Source organism: Plectropomus leopardus, chromosome 20, assembly GCF_008729295.1.
Source record: "Plectropomus leopardus isolate mb chromosome 20, YSFRI_Pleo_2.0, whole genome shotgun sequence".
Lineage (NCBI taxonomy): Eukaryota > Metazoa > Chordata > Actinopteri > Perciformes > Serranidae > Plectropomus > Plectropomus leopardus.
The window spans coordinates 11,481,493-11,499,269 of NC_056482.1; the positions used below are offsets into that span (position 1 = coordinate 11,481,493).

At 38.1% G+C, this 17,777-nt stretch overlaps 1 protein-coding gene across 1 annotated transcript in view; it reads left to right on the forward strand.

The window, feature by feature from the left end:
* Positions 1–6,650: 6,650 nt before the first annotated feature.
* The window catches only part of brinp1 (bone morphogenetic protein/retinoic acid inducible neural-specific 1), a 185,401-nt gene continuing 174,274 nt past the window's right edge, over positions 6,651–17,777 (forward strand). The window contains exons 1-2 of the mRNA XM_042509557.1: positions 6,651–6,735; positions 6,991–7,154. The gene's annotated coding sequence lies outside the window, so the exon portion shown is untranslated. The remainder of the gene's footprint in view (positions 6,736–6,990; positions 7,155–17,777) is intronic.

Here is a 17,777-nt window from a genome sequence, read left to right on the forward strand (position 1 = left end):
TTGGGCAGCGTGAAAAAAAAGGGACATAAAAAAACAGTGTTTACATTGTTATTGATTTGCAATAGTTTTCCAAAAAGATGTAACTTTTATGACATGGCTATGACTTTAAGACTTTGTATCAAACAAAGTTAGATCACCAATATAAGCAAAAATAAAAATGCAAGATGCAATCATTCTCCAATGTCACATTTTGATACGTTATATTCAGCAGCAGGAGTGAATCCGCGGGGTGCAATCTTAACTGTATTTGGTTACTTTTGCTGTTACAGGTGAGCATATGGAGAGAGTCCTTTCATCAGCCCTGAATTAATTAACCTGATGGACTAACGCGAGCAGAATTTTTATAACAAGAGTAACAAATATACAGAGCTGTGTCCTTCACAGTCATGGAGCAAAAGTGGATAATGCAGCAAAGATTTTGAGCATATGATGGCAAAAAATATGAATAAATGTAGAATATAAATCAACACAACCAGGAGTCTGGCCCAGCGGTTGTTTGCTGACTGCAAAGCAAAAATAAGGTCTACAATCGATCAGTGTTACTCATGAGCAAGACTCTGAGATACTTAAGTTCCTCATGTGGGGCAACAACTTAATCCCAGCTGGGCAAGCCACCTCAAGCAGACTACTGCCTCATGCACTCAATATAGTGACAAGAATGTGACTCCTAACTTTAGTTAAACAAGAATAGAATAATAAAAGTAAAACAGTCAAGGTGCCTTTTGATCATGTAGTAGTTCTCCCCAGAAGTGGACTGCACAGGTTATTCAGCCATGTTAAGTAAAAACTGCTCAGTTCATAGGGAATAGTGAACTGTGTCGGAAAAACTGAACAACTGTTCAGCGTTTTGTCTGGGTGGTAACCCCAGATTCACAAAAACTCCCAAGAGATTTCATGTGCCATAGCAGAATGACTGTAGAAAGCATTACCAATAAGAGAGCAGAACCCAAACCATCATCTTTCTCTAACCATTGCCAAGTGCTTTTAGTGTTTAAACTTAACCACAGTGCTGTCACACCATGAAACAGCAAGACAAGAATATTTCAAAGCAGCTTGGGAGAATTCCACAAATCTAGAGTTACCATTTAGCCACAAATGTTCATCATTTCCCCCAAAATTGAAAAGCACGGTTACCCATCAGTCACTGTGCCTTGCCTACTAGCAAAACTTCCATTTGTTTTGCTAGCATCGGGCAATGCTAAACAAGCCAATATTAAGTGACAGCAATGTGTAATGGGCTGGCTCTGAGCAACTGATGCAGTATAAATAGCAAAAAAAAAAAAGAAAACACAGACTTTCACCCAGGAGACCAATGTTTGTGTCCTCCTGTATAAGAAAAAAAACAGTGCTGTTCTAACGTAGTTAACGTCCATGCATCATGTACTTACATCAGTCATAAATACCTTTTTTTACATACCTATTTAACCCCCAAACATTTTCTTCTAAACCTAACCTAACCAAGTACTTTGTTTACTAAACCTAACTGCAATCGCCACAACATGTTTCATCCAGGGGGTAACTGTGCATCACATACAACGCTAAAGGATGTGAAGTGTCTGTATTTGACAACCTTGGATGAGAACATTTTGGGTGGGAGTACTGTGTATGTACGCTGTGGAGCAGAACACAGCATGTGAGTTTGAACTGAAATTCTGTTACTTATCAAATGAGCCTGTCTGCAAGCATTGATCAATAATTAAGTCTATAAAATGTGAGAATAGTACTGAGAAAAATGTCTGTTGTAACATCCCATAGCCAAGGTCACATCTTTAAATTGCTTCTTTTATCTAATCAATAGACCAAAATCCGAAGACATTCAATGCACATAAGTATGAAGCAGAGAAAAGCAGCAAATATGCAAATACAATTTGTCAGGTTGGGACCTGAAGATGTGTGCCATTTTTGTCTGATAAATGCCTGAAATGATTCATTAATTCATCTGAATTGTTGTCCATTTACTGTCGATTAACTCTTTGATTAATCAACTAATCCTTTTAAGCACTCATTGAATTCAATGAATGCTAATCGTATCTGCATTAGCTGAATGCGTTCTTACATACTCTCCCGTCCCTCCTTTTCGTTCCTTTTCATTTCCTTGGCAAAACCAAACACTATAGGACACAATCAGGGACAACTGCCATTGTCACTCTCATCACTAGCACGTAAGCCCTTGTCCGACCCCAAGGACGAGTGCACTCAATAACTGTCCCTGTCCAGACGCGGTAAGCCTGTGCCACAATCCCTTAAACCCCTGAACTCTGACATGCTTCAATGAGGTACATGAAGCCTCCTCCTTTGGGAGATTAAATTGAAACTCTTTCCCACTAAACTCCCGATTAATTGGATTTTTTTTAACTCTGCTAATCTGCACTGTTGTGTATTGTCCTCAAGCAGTGGTAAGTGATAACATCGGGGCATACTGATGAGACGTGACAATGCTCCAGATCAGGACTTCTAGACAGAGAAATGATATGATGACAAAGGCCTTGGATATGTGTCTCAAGCAACTGCTCTCACTGATGAGTTTTTTGGGGGGGTTTTTTCTGTCGCCTTGATTCCTCACATTAAAAACTAATCAGCCAACTGAAAATGCTTTTTTTTTGCCACTGCTGTGCACAAAGTTTTAGACCCTTGTCGCCGCTCATTTCATTTCAGCCACTACTTTTATTTATTTATGAATTCAAGATAAATGTGTCAACTGAGTTTCTTTTGCAAGGCGATTATCTGTCATTTCTTCCTATCTGCTGCCTGTGTCCTACATACAGTTCTGTATTTACCCTTCAAATTTCTTTATTTTGTTTTGAGTTTCAGATATCAAACTGAAGTCTCAGACAGCTTTTTTTTTCCACACATAGATTTATAAAAGACTTTTATCATTTGGTTTAGTTGCTCTGTCATATACAAACTCCCAACATTAATCAATGTTATGACAGTGTAACTGGCTACAGGAATACGTGTTATATTATTTACCTACCTACCTACTCACTGTCCTTCCTTCCTTTCTTCCCGTCTGTCTGTCTGGGATCTAAGATGCTACATTGCACTTGTTTACTTTGACTGCACACTATTGTAATCCCTGAGGTGCTGAGATGCTAGACAAAATTCTCTCTGAAGTGGGAACTGAAAAAGAAAAAAATCTTGAGTTTGTGTGTTTTCCTGTATATCTGGAGCTTTTGCACTCAAGTCAGATCGTGCGACTCTACAGTGAGCAGTGCAGTCACATCCCATGCTGTACATTGGTTCCACTTTATAGGTTTTCCAGCAGAGTAATTGAATCTGTGGCTCAGCTGACCTTTCAGTACTGGCTCTATATGTTCTTTATAGCCTGAATTGAGTCTTTCTGTTCTTTAAAAATGTTTCTGACTGAACTTTTAATTACATCTTTACAATTAAATCATCACTGTCATCATTATGGCTCAATATATTTAATGTTCTAAAGCCACAGTGGCAAAGAATTCATGTTTTCAACATACACCTCCCTATGCAACAAAGCCGAGAGATTTCATGAGGACATAACAGAGTGCACTTTTTGTTCGTGGTTCACCACCCCAGTAGTACTCCTCAGGTGTCATTTAGCCACAGCTGAGAATAGAGCTCATATCACAGACTGATTCCTCAGAGAGCTTTGCTGGATGTGATATTTGGCGTCAGTATCTGACCTCTTATCTGAACCTTTTTAATACCCTTTGTGTAGGTCTCTGAGGAAAGAAAGCTTTTGTCTCTCTTTTAAAGGAATATATAAAAATCCCATTAATTTATCGCGCCTGTTATCACTGGATATATTATAGCATGAGCTCCAAGCCAGAGTCATCACTAGCCTATTTTTATTGTTTGTCTGACGAGCAGGAGAGCAGAATATCTGACAGATAAAAGGCGTTTTTTTCCTTAAAAATGTTGTGATATAGAATGTATATTTGTTCATTTATTTTGTGCAAATATGTTGGTAGATCTTTCTTTTTTGTAAAAATGTCATGCCAGTTAAGACATAGTTGCCAGTTTACAAGATACTCTTGACTAAATCAAACATATATGATATCCATTCAACTCACATTTTTATCATATGTAATTGTTTACAAATGAATAGGCTATTGTTTAACATGTCTTGAAGAACTGCAATGTTGGAAGGTTACATATTCAGGCTCTACCTACTTATATTACTGTATGCCTATTATCACTGTCACTATCACTCCAGAAAAGGAAAAATCCAAACCAAAAAAAATGTTGATGTTGCTTGACACATTTTTAAATAATGTGTCAAGTTCCAGAGGCCCCAGTCGTTAATTTTGTAGCCCAAAATTAATCTGAAAAAAATCTCTGCAAACATGGAGGTGGAGGTTTCCAGCAATAAGTGAGACATTGTATGGGCAGTCTTTTCTTTGTCCTCATAGATCAAGATTAATAAATAACAAAAACTTCAATATATTGATAAACAACAGTAGATTAATTGATAACGAGCATTATCTGGGCAGGCAAATATATAGTATGCATGGGGGGGCTATTGAACGGGCCTACAGGGCACAGGCTCAGTGGTCCCAAGTGTCAGAGACTCCGATGGCTGCAAAATGTCACTCAATGTAACTAAAGAAAGAGACTTAAAATGACCACAGAGAAACACAAAATGAAACACAAAGAGATGCAAAGGAAACGCAAAGAGGCACAAAATTAAAAAAAAAGAAAAAAAGCAGGAAATAACCACAAAAGAGAAACAAAACAACCACAAGGAGATACAAAATTAAGGAAAAGAGACTCAAAAACATGCATAATGAATGCAAAGACACACAAAACCACCAAAAAGTCTGTGTGTCTTGCTCTTATGTAGGAGAGGTGGTGGGGCCTTTTGCATATCTCTGCCCAGGGGCCCATGGTCTATTATTCTGCCTATGATAGTATGACAATCCTCTCGACTGAGAGAAAATCCGGTATTACTGACATTAGAGCAGTAATTTTGCAAGTACTGGGAGGCATACATTTTAAAGTGGTGTCAGTATCAAGGTAGCATCAATGTTGAGAAGCCCCAAAGCTACTCTATATGGGGAAGAAGTCATTATCACATGTTCTCGCTCTACCTCTGGAATTAAATAAAGAGCAGTCTCATAGCAGGAGAGTGCCTGCCTTAAATCCAACGTTTATATTGTACTGTTACAGTATGTTAGACCTATTTATGAAGGCAAATCTAAAATGCAAAAACAACAACAAAAACATTTCAATACACTAAATAAATAATAGTAAGCTAAGTTAAGTTCTCACTGGTTAGTAACTTGTCAAATTATTGTTACTTGATCATTGGATAGGCCAAAGACATTATAACAACAGATTATTTCTAGTTTTGCAGATTTGTGGCATAATCACAATCTCTAAACTAAGTATATTTGGCCTTTTAAGATAGGCTACTCAGAAATAATATTTTCTTTCACCTAACACTTCAAAACCTCTTAAAATATTATTGTTGTGTTTCAAAAGTCGTTCAACATACCCTTGTTCGCTTCCCCTCAGCATTTGCCCTCGGGGGAATCCCTGGGGCCATCTTAAAGGCCGTTCCAATAGTCAGCAAAACTAAAGTGAACATGATGAAATCGACCCTTGATTTTATAACTGCAATGCATTGCAGTTATGCATGTGATGCGAAAAATACATCCATGGTTAGGGGGCAGTAAAAGTAAAATGAAGGTTGCATCACAGAAGGAGAAGATGAATAAACCTGTGAATAAATAAAAACTAAAATTAAATACTGGTACATTCACCACCTGATGCTTTTCAGTTTCACTTCTTCTAATATATCGCACAGGTCTGTACAGGTCGGCTTACAAGCCTAAAAATCCACTGGTCTGTTAGCAGATAATTGCTTACTGAAAACGGTCATATAATTAATTGCAGTTAGGCTAATATTTATGGATATTTGTCCTGTTTAGCTTGTCTGATGTTTGTATTTCCAACATTATTTGCTAATGCATGCGAAACTGCTGTTTTGCAAGATATCATAAACCGATTAAAAATTATAGTTACAATAATCATGATACAGATCACAGTCAAAAATGATAAAATCAGAAACTGTTGCAGCTGATTACCAATTGACTGTGGGTGTTTTGCCATTACCTGCAGAAGACGCAATATATACACGCAGTATATATTCTTTAATTTCAGTCCCCTGCCAATTTTCTCTCGGCTTTCCAAGTGGCCTCCCTGTAAGTTCAGCTGTTACGTAATACGTAAGGGCTGAGGGGAAGTGAAGGAGGGCAAGTGGAACAACTTTTGGAACGCAGCATATGATAGTATAATAATAATAATAATACTACTACTACTACTACTACTACTACTACTACTACTACTACTAATAATAATAATAATAATAATAATAATATTAATCTATGTTTTGGAAATAATTATTTAATTTGGAAAGACTTTGGTTTGGGCAGTACATTTCCCATCATGCTTTGGATGATATAAACAGGAAGTTAGCTGTGGCCTAAATGAAGTCGCGTTCCATGGTCGCGTGCCCTACGCTCAGGTCTCGCCTTTGTAAGCCTGTAGTTGTTTTTTTTTTGGGTCACATTTCGGTCATATGGCAATAGCAGTTAGCGGTTTGTGTCTGCTCTGAAACCAGAGATATGCGGAAAAGAATCAGCTGGATTTATTTTGATCACGAAAAAAAAAAAAAAAAAAACGCCTGAAATGATAATTATGGGCGATTATGAAGTGGATTTTCGGATGTTTATCCTCGGTGGACTTCAGAAATGAGTAAGTTGCGCCAGTTCCAGCAGTGTGTGTTTGCACGTGTTGGTTTGACTGAGCTTTGACACACTGATGCAGATTGCATCGACGGAAAAAAATAATGCCCGTATTGTGTCTGTAACTTAGTATGATCTGGTGATCTGCCTTTCTATGAGTTCATTTATATTTCTTACTATTAACGCCCGTTTCATTCAACAAGGTGACGCACACTTATTCATTTAATGAGACATTCACTCACCTGTGCTAATAACCTGTCCACAGGTATGGTGCAGGCGCATGATCGTCGTAGGGATGAGGCTGTGTCCATGATGCTACATCTGAGCCCAGCTTTTGCTTCATTAAAAAACTTATCTGGAATATTCAGCACACTTCTGGGCTGATGACACAACCTGGCTGTGCACCCACTACTGCTGAAAGTTGTGCAGGTAAGACCAGAGCAATATTCTTCTTGGTTATTTCAATGAAAGAATATGTCTCCTTTTGCTCTCTTTTGTAAGTTTTGAAGTGGAGTGATGGTTTGGTTGAGCATAAAACTCTTGAGTGGGTGAGCCGAGCAGACTGAATTGCTTTGTGGAAATATAATTTCCTGTTTTCATTGTTGGGTGTTCTAAATTAAGAATAATCTATGCAAGCAACATTTGAGTGAAAGTCTTATTTGTGTGACATTTTGTGTATTGCTGGGATGTGCAGTATATTGAATATTTGCGAGTGGTTTGATGAAATGCAGTATGGGCTCATGATTAAGTTCATGAATCCCTTTTATGGGTTTGACTCTGCTGTTAACTTATTTGTCAGATGTGTCTCTGTGGCTTTTGACTGTCAAACTGCAACAATATGTACTTGGGCAGCTTGGCTCAGATGGCTTTCTGACTCAGGTTTAGGCTTATTTAGTAGTACAGCTGTATGTTTGTTTTGGCCGGCATGAAAAAAAAAGGTCTCATGAATGTTTTAAAATGTTTTATTTATATCATGTCTCTGTGCACCCAGGCCAGTTTAGCCAAGTAGTTTGTTTGGTCTGTGACAAGACTCTGTGAGCTTGCAACAGTGAGTGCTTTGCAGTTATGTTCAATGTAAAAAAAAAATGGAAAAAAATGCCCAAACAAATTAGTTGTATGGTTATGTGCATAGTTTTTAGCAGACAGTGCTGGCTCCATTTTAGGCAAATTGTGCGTGGGAACTCAAAAGGGACAAAAAGACGGAAAGCAGATTGATTGATTGATTCAAACCAAGAGACTTTTGACTAATTGGAAGAAAGCAGGAACAAGTAAAGGAGCTATGGGTAAAGCTAAAAAGGAGTTGAAAATAAAAAGAGTCGAGAATAAATAAGAGAGTGCACACAGTTAGCTCTGAAGGAAATGAAAACATGTAATCCACGCATAGTGCGTAAATTGGGGTGAAAAAAAAGAAATCTATGAAAGGAACCCATTTCTTACGACCAAGATGTATTTAGTCTGCATGACTGTTTCAGAGTGTCATGTTGTGGGGCCTCAAGCCTCTGAATATGCCTGACACACTCCACATGTCAACAAGCAGTACATGGTAATCACCAACACAGCCACGCAAGGCCTGGCTTCAGAAGAAGTCAATATCTGTCAGCAGTAAGCATCAGCAGCCTGGAGTTCATGCCTGGCCCCCTACAGCAGACCTGTCAGTATGCCTCAGGCATTGCATCATTAGTATAACCCCATGTCAGCACTCACTCATGTTGTAGCCCAGTACCTACTGTTTTTGTTCAAAAAGAGTACTAAATGAAGCCTGTGTGCAAATCCATATCTTTGTTTACCTGCAGGTGAGAGATTGGAATTGAAGGTTGCCTCACATTGTGCATATAATGCAAAGAGGCTGACATATCAATAGATATTCTGATCAATTGTTCGTGCCGACAGGCTGTATTTAGGTCCAGCAAAACCAGGCTTGCTTGGTTCTGGAAAAATTCCGCAGAATGACAAAACTGCCCAGTTTTAGACTTTTGTTTGTATTCTAGCAATAATTTCTATAGTTGCAGAAAAGGTTGTTGTGAGACATATGAGTAAAAAATATCTAAAAATGAGTAAGTAACAAGTCCTCTAGCCAGTGCAGCCTCATAGGTTATTTGTGCCTTCCCTCTAAATACGACCAACAGGGGCATTTCCTAAATTATAGCTACAGGTGCATGGCATAATAGTCTGTGTATGATTGTTAAGGGTTGCAGTTTTAAAAACGTTGGGAAAGTTATAAACCAGTTGCAGTTGTACCAAAGCTATATGGTTAGAAAATAGCTCATGGATTGTCTTAAGATAAGTATGTTTGTTCCTAAGGTAGCATAATACATGCCATATGACACATGTCGCCTACATCACATGAAATCACTCACGACATACCTAACACATACCTCAACGTACTATTATGTTGTTAAAATAACTCTACATTGACATTTGGTGTCACACGGGACACCAAATGTCACTCAACACCAGTATTCTGAAAGAAAGTCCAGTGCTTGTTTGACCTCCCCTCTTTTCTTCTCTAAATGGACTTTGTGGCGTTAATACTGTGTCACCTGACCAAATCTTTGCCTGTTATAATTGCTATGGCCACAAGGGGTCACCACCTAACAAAACAATGTCTATATGTCATAAATTCAGCTTGCAAAAAGAACCTATGTGGTCATATTTTAAAGGACAGCCTGAAAAATATGCATTATATTTTTTCCTAATAGTAAACAGTATGCATCAAAAATAAGAATCATATTCAGATTAAAAAATAGTGGAACAAGAAACTGTACTATACATTTTTTTTTACCAAATGTGCAAATTATAATAATAATTAAAAAAAAACAATCAAACTCCACTTTCTGTCATCAGTGAGGAATGGAAATACGTTTAAATGCATCTTATCAAAGTGTTTTTACAAAAAGAGTTCAAATGTATTTAACTTAGTCATGGCTGTAAAATTGCTTATCTCCTGAATATTTTTTGGAACTGTATGGTTTCACATGGAGGGTAATTCAGCAATAGCAATAAACTACAATTCTAATAATGCATGTCCTCTGTAGTACACATTATGACTCATTCAGAATATATCCAATAAAACCTGTAGTGGCTGAGTCACTTTTAATTATGGCAGAACTGATTTGATGTTTTTAGTCTTAGCTGTATTGAAAATCAAGATCTTGAATAAGCAAAGAAAGTTACATCCCTTTTATGAGCTCATGCATGGATTCTGTCTACCACCAGTATACTGCAAACACATACAGAATGTCTTACATGAGTGTCAAGATGAGAGACTGAGGAATCCCAGTCATTTTTTATCCATGATACATGCTCGGTCTGAAGCCTAGGCAACAAATGTGTCCTCCGGGGAGTCTCTTACTTCTTTCTCTGTCTTTACCGAGGGAGAGGATCTATGGCCATTGTCACTGATGTCAGATTCAATGCTTGTTAGAACACAGTAATAAAAGAACGGCAACAGTTCGCTGCATACATTTATAGTTCAAACACTGCACAAGTCACAGGATGCTAATACATTACAGACTGAAGAGGGTGTTGATTTTCCCCCTTCTTGATTGAATAGTAATGTGACACTTTATTTAACATGTTTGTCACTTGAAATGGTCAGCTGACTGTTCCATAGGTACAGTAACATAGCAACAATGAGACTGATTTAAAGGGATACTTTGCAGATTTTCAACCAGCTTTGTATCAAAACAATGTTGGTAGTATTGTATCAGCTAATCTTCCAGCTCAAATCTGCTGAATGATTGTACGTCTGCATTTTCCTATGCCCACCAAAATGGACACAAATAGTATAAAAATGAATGGAAAGAGCAAGCAGCCCTTATCCCAAACTCAGATCAAACTCTGATCAAACTTCAAGCTAGGCAGCTCTAGTTAATGTAAACCAAGATTAGATTTTGTCACTGTATTGCCTCTTTCTCACCTAAAATGTCTGTATTTACGAGAATGTTTGAACAGGAAGTAGATGCCATATGATTTTCTGTATTGTAAAAAAAGTTGGTCGTTAAAACTAGGCAGTGCTTACAAATTATGAAGCAAGATTCTGTGACTGTGTTGCCTATGTCTTGCCTTAAATGTTTTGAGAAATTAAATTTACGTGCACTGTTTCATTGTAATCAAGAGGGTAAAAAACTGAAGTCACAGTGTCATATTGCATCATATCATGTTGTTGTCATATCATTAATTGTTAACGGTCCAAAGTCGGCTTTTGGTCGAAATATATTTAGAAAAATATTGGTGAGAATTACAATTTTGCAATTATTAAAAAGATTCTCGATAAAAGATCACAAGCAAATGCTTTTTAAAATGTTGCATCAGGTCTAGCTCTAATACAAGAAGTTGTGAACAGGTAGTGGTTGCCAAACTGTTATGTATTATTACTGTCTAGCTTTATATTTTTTTGTTACCAGCCAACTAACATAGTGTTTCCTGTGTCAAAACGGACAAGATCACATTACGTCAGCCACCAGTGCTGATTTATTGGTCTGATGCGGCGCGTATGTGTATTTTGGTAGTTTTACGTTCTTCCTCCTGAGCAAAAAATATCCCTGGCACCAATTTTAAAAGTATTTTCATCTTTCCACTGCATAATAACCTAGTTTCATGAAAAGCAATAAAATACTTCTTTCAAGTAAGACTGAAAGTCTTGAAGAAATATAAATGTGAAACATGACTCACAACAGCGGACATCTGGCAGAGATGGTAACAGAACCTGGGCTGATGATTGAATAAAACCATCATTTGCACTTGATTGACTGACTGATGCCTCCAAAGATTGTACAGATTTACAGCTACAGTTTGGGTGCACAACAGGTGCGCTTGCAAACGAGATATATTATAAAGCCATTAACTAAAAACAGCCTGCACATTAACCATCAGATCAGAGAAATGAATGAATATTAATGTATTTTAATAAACAGGCACCAGGCAACGCGGCACTCACACACAGACACAACAAATCTAAACTCACTCTGGACTTATTCCCTCTTTGAGCATCAGTAAAGCTGAAGGCTGTGCTGCTGGGCTTAGAATCTATCTTCATCAAAATATCTATTCATCTTTTAACTTGTGTTTGAGTGCCTTTTTGAAGGCAGGCTGAATGAGCCGGGTCCTGTGTTTTTGAGCAACATGTGATGCGGCGCTCGGAGACAAATGCTTTTAAGAGTTTGGAATGAGTTCTTGCATGTTTCAGTGGATACCTCCATCACAAAGATGAGTCCTGAAAGCTGTGAGTGCAGTCGGTATGGCCCGAAGTGCACAGTGGCATATACTGGGATTGTTGGCTTCACTTAGCTTTCCATCTTAAAGGGAACCCACTCCATCATCCTTTTCACTAGAAAGTTACTGTAAAAAAAAACATCATATTCAGATTTAAAGAGTTCGTTGCAAGGTTATCTCAGTTCAGAGATTTGCTTTGATGGATCCACAGTCTTTCGGCAGCCTCTGGGTTTGATGCAGGCAGTGCGCTAATGACCCCAGCACATTACTCTGCACCACACACATTTCTTCTTGCACATCATCGATAATAGAAAATATTATCAGGCGTTCAGATTTTTCACCCGTGACAACATGTCTGCTTAATAAAGTACAAATCCTGACAAGAGATTTACTGTTCATGCATGTCTTGCCTTGACAGCTTTCACCTGCCTTGGCATCTGCAGTGGAATTAGAAAGGACTCAAAGTGTAGTAAACCGAGGCCCAGTTCCAGCAAATTGTCTCTCTTGAACCTTTTACCTTTTTGTTCATTTGTTTTTTACGTTAATGTTTAGAAGGTACGGTTTTCCGATTCTGTTGAAATAGGGTAGGGTAAAGGCAGGGCTGCTAGTTCACGATTATTTTGATTATTTATAGATATAGATATATAACCCCCCCCAAAACAGCAAAATGTGTTTTAGCCACATCAAAAAGGACTACTTTCACTGCTTTACCATGCTGACAGACAACAGGAAAGTGACACTGTTGCATTATGTTCTGCTTTAAGAGACCAGACTCCATTGACAGAAAGTTATTTTTACTCCACAGAACACAGTGAGTCTCTGGTCTTCCACTGCTGGTTAGTTTGTGGTATTTTATGACTTTTGGAACCAAGTTGTATTGTTTTGTCTGCCTGCCTCTGCGATGATAGCACAAAAATAATTTTATCTCAATTATCTTGTTTTGAAGATCGAGGGAAGCCAGAATCATAATGAAAAATAAAATGCGATAAATCAATCAGCCCTAGGTAAAGTCATAGGTCAACATAGCCCTCTAAACAGAGGTTTTTCACTGCAAACCATGTCCTATGAGAAATCATCAGAAATATGACTGAATAATTAACAAAAAACCCAACAAATTTATTTTGTGTATTTATACATGGATTTTTTTTGAAGATAGCCATTTTATTATCTTAGTTTAATGCCATTTCAACATTTTAATGTCAAATGGTCCATTTCAGTATTACAAGCACCCCCAGCCCTTCACCCCCCTCTTTACAAATTCAGGTGCAGTGAACAAATTCATATTTCTTGCGCACGTTTTTTTGTATGACACCTCTACAAATGCTAAACCCTATTCCTTATGTATTTAGGGTGTTGGCCATTTATTGGGTAGCCTTAACTGTATTGTCTGTTTTGTCATTTTGTGAGTCAAGTGTCTGTAAAACAGCCTTTACCTTCCTTGACTGCTCTTTATAAATTTTAGGAGGCTGTTTTTTTTTTTAAATGGTCTATATTCTCTAATACAAATCCTGTGTAACAGGATAAACTTTCAGTGCATTGTGAATGGATTTTTCTTGCAAAAAGTCGCAGTGTTAACCGTAGGGACTGTATCACCCACCAGCCTGACAATGAAGCCTGCCACCACTTCTGTAAAGTCTTTATTCATTGGATGCAGACATCACTAAAACATTTTTTTGCAGAATGACATTTGCAGTAAGGCAAGCAAATGACAAAGTCTTCTTTGCTGTGTGTCATGGAGTGTTTGACTTGAAGGCAGACTGAATCATTATCTGTGCAATTACGCAACTTAATTACGACTGCTAGGGGCTAACCCTGAATCTCTACTGTCCATCTGTCAGGCATCCTTGAACTCCATCCATCTTTTTTTTCTTGTTTCTTTGGTTTCAAACCCAAGGATGAAAGAAAGCCGGGATTTGAAGACGGCTGAGGGCTGTCACCCGTCTGTTGTTTCTGCGACATTGGTTGTCTTGTTTTTTCAGTCTTTTGAGCGAATGATGTTCACTTTGAGCAAGAGCTGTTTTCAGTGTTGAGGTATTGTTCTCTGTTAAGGACATATGGAAACTCTGCCTCTTTGAAATGCTTTCAATCTTTATCCAGTATTGGTGGTGACACACACCAGTGTTTGAAGGAAAAAGAGGGAGTTGCTCCTCAGTACTGCTGACATTTGACAAGCTGTGTCTTGAATAAGTGCAGTGCTATCTTTGACTGGTAAAATAAAGGAGGCAAATTGGTGCCATGTTTAGATTTATCCTCTGTTGCTTTGAATTGTTGCTAAAGATGACACTCGACACTTGTTTGGTTATTAGTGCAAATCTGTGTATCAATTCAACATCAATCATGAATAATAGGTAATTAAAAAATATGTACATTAGAAAAAAGTACTAAAAGTGAGTGTGTGGCAAGATAATTTTTTGTAGATGTACAAATGTTGTTGGAGATGTTGTCTCCATTAGCACTAAAAGAACAATTAGTCTATTGATTAGTAGATGGACATAAAACTGATCGCCAACAATTTTAATAATTCATTCCTTATTTAAGTCTTTTATCAAGCAAAGATAGAGAAAGATTAGAATTTCTAGGACCAAACAAATGGAATATCATTGTGTTTTGGACTGTTGCTGGACAAAACAAGCAAGTTAAAGATGGCAATGAAGCCTGCAGTAAACTATGCCAAGCTCTTCTTTTTCCTGATATTTTATGACAAAAAGCTAATTAATTTATTAAAAAAAAAGGACTAATTAATTTGCAAAGCAATTGTTTGTTCCAGCTCTATTCCACATGAAAAGCATTGGAAAGATAAATGCTTTGTTAGTTATTAGTAAAGTGATCACGTCCGCCAAATTGATCACTACAGGCACACAATTGTTATAATCGATCTTTTTCCTTTTCTTTTCTCGTGCAGATTACCATGTGATTCACAATTGTATATTTATTACATGAATATGAAGTAATGAAACGAATCGGCTCCGCTATCTACTGCCTTTTAATGACTGTTTCAAAATACAGTCAGTATGTGACCGAGCATTATCAATCCGTCTGACGAGGGCAGCTTTAACCACAGGTGCTTTCCCTGTGTGCATTTGTTTGCTGTCTCCTGTCAGCAACCATGCCTGTTTCTTGTGTTTGAGTAGACTGCACAAGGTCGCCTTAGGAAAACCCAAGTTCGCCTTCTCATAAGCTCTGAGGAGATTATGTTTTTCATTTTACATTTTTCCTGTCATGATGTGAATGTGCATGTAGCACAAAAAATACCATTACCACATGTTGTCATGTATAAAAATACCCCAAATTAACACTGTAAACAGACTGCTGGAATATTAAAAGACAAGTATTTATACAGCATTTGTATAGCAATGATTCTGTCCAAGCTTTATGATCCCTGTAAGCGGCTGATCTCTGTAACTGTGATTGCTCTAAGCGGTTTCCACTGTATATAAATAGTGAAATGTTTCCCTAAGCCCCAGGTGATATCTTCAAATGTCTTGTTTTTTTTCCAACTAACACGCCAAAGCCCACAAAGATTTGGTGAGCTATCATGAAAGAGGAAAAAAACGCAGCAAGTCTTCATATTAGAGAATTTGTAACTGGGATGACTGCAACAATGTCCACTGTATGTAACAGGTGAGAAAATAATGAAAAATGTTTCCTAAAGCCCCAACAAATACACCAATTTGGTTAACTGTAAGACAAAGAAATGCAGCAAATCCTCACATTGGAAAAACTAGGACCAGAGGATGTTTTTGCTCAATAAATGACTCAAACGATACCCCAATTATCAAAATAGTTGCTAATTAATTTTCCGTCAATCGACTAATCAAGTAATTGTTTCAGCTATAGTATTGGCTTTGTTCTCTAATTGCCCTAGCAGGTCTTTAGGTCTTGCCAGGAAACAAGAGACTTGATTTATTTATATATTTTTGCCTCATTTATGTGCTTGCCCCATATTTAGGCTGGATCATAGAGATGTTTTCTATTATACCAGATGTTATTTGTGACTTTGATTAGCATTGTTTCCATCGTGCAAGATACAGATATTTGCCAGTATTAGTGTTGACACCCAACTGTTATTGTGGTGCTGTGAAAACTACTCCTATTCTTCACTTACAATTCAACTCAAAATGCACATTTTTAGTAGTTTAGCTGCCCCATTACCCTTACATGAGTAAAGAAGATTCTAATTTTTGGCAACAGTTGTGCTGTTTTATTAACAAGTGTTCAAACACATGCTCGATAAGTTCCATATTAGCAGGATGCGCAGTTTAACAAAATGTACGTGGCATGTGGTGCATTGAATTGATTCAGTTTAATTGATTAAGTTTGATTTACAATAAATAGAGATCTCCGAAGCTGCACTGCGGCCCTATACAGAGGGGGACTTCAAATAGATGCATACACACTGACATTATTCATGAAGCTAAGAAATGAAACCATGATGAATGAGTGGTACTGCTCATTTATGCAAACACACACACTCATACATAAAAAGACAAGCGCCCGAGCACGCACACCAGCGGACACACACGCACACAAACACCCTGCACACACAGGCTGCTTTGAAGCCAGTTCAGTGAGTCAGAGTCAGAATGGCTCTGTCAGTCTAATCAGCAGTCAACACCAGCTCAAGACCCATCAAGAGAGAGACGAGAGATCAGTCATTTTTACTTACTTTTAATTTGCTGTATTTATTCGCACTCTCCTTCGGGTGTTTTTACTTATCCTTCACAACAGACAACATATTAACGTCATGAAATGCGGCCAAGGTAATAAAACGAGAGAAGGCGCTAAGAGGTTTATCATCACTTCAGCTCTATTCTAGTCCACGACCCCTCACTGCAGTGCAGCTCACAGCAGTTTAGACAGAGCAGAGATAGAGAGAGGCTAAAAGAAATTAAAGCGAGGATAAACAGGAGGTTTGGGGCCACGCGATGGTAAGTTAATTTCGACTGTAATGATCAGGCCTGGGGCTGGATTGTGGTGCTGAAAATGCTCTTGTCCATTTGCTCAAGTTAGGCATCTTGCCAACACGCAAACATGAACAAGGCAAAGTGTGTGCGTGAGCAAATGTGTTTGCATTTTTGTCATGTTGAGGGGCAGTTTGTGTCCCTGCAAGTGTGTGTGTGTCTGTGCATGAGCGCTTGTGTGTCACTGCCATGTGTTTACCCAGTGTTATGAGCTACAACCTTGGCACTGTTTTCATACTCCAGACATGCTCCGACACCCACACAGTTCTGCTAGTGAAGAGATCTGGAATGAACCATCCCTTCCACCCACCCAGCAGCCTTCTAACAAGTAGTTGTGTGTGTGTGTGTGTGTGTGTTGAAACGCAGCAATCAAATATCTAGTTGTTGATCTGCCCAAAAAATGTCCGCCCAGCTTAGGAAGCAATAACATGTTTTTTTTTTTTTTTTCTCTCCATCGTTGCACCCCTTTACCCAAAAAAAGTTAAAGCACTGTTAGAGTTGCAGCTTTTTTATGAAGTGTTTCTGTGTCTCAACTTTGCCCTCTGGCTTCACACTCTGGCAGCTGCTGACTAGTTCACTATTTAATGCTCACCTTTTTTACAGAGAACCTTTGCCTAGAAGGCTATGTGAATTTCTTTGATTTAAAGAGATAAAAAATCCAGCAGCACTTGTAGTATATAGAACAAATTTATTGGAACACCAATGTGTTGTGGGGGTCAACAAGGCCACAAGCTGAAATGCATAAGCGCTCATTTATACTCAAAGTTAGAAATTGACAAGGACATGGAATGGAGCCTTTTGTCTGGCCTCTGTGTTTATTTTATCAGTGTGTGTGCACGTTTTCTGAAAGCTTATGGATACAGACAAGTGGAGCAGT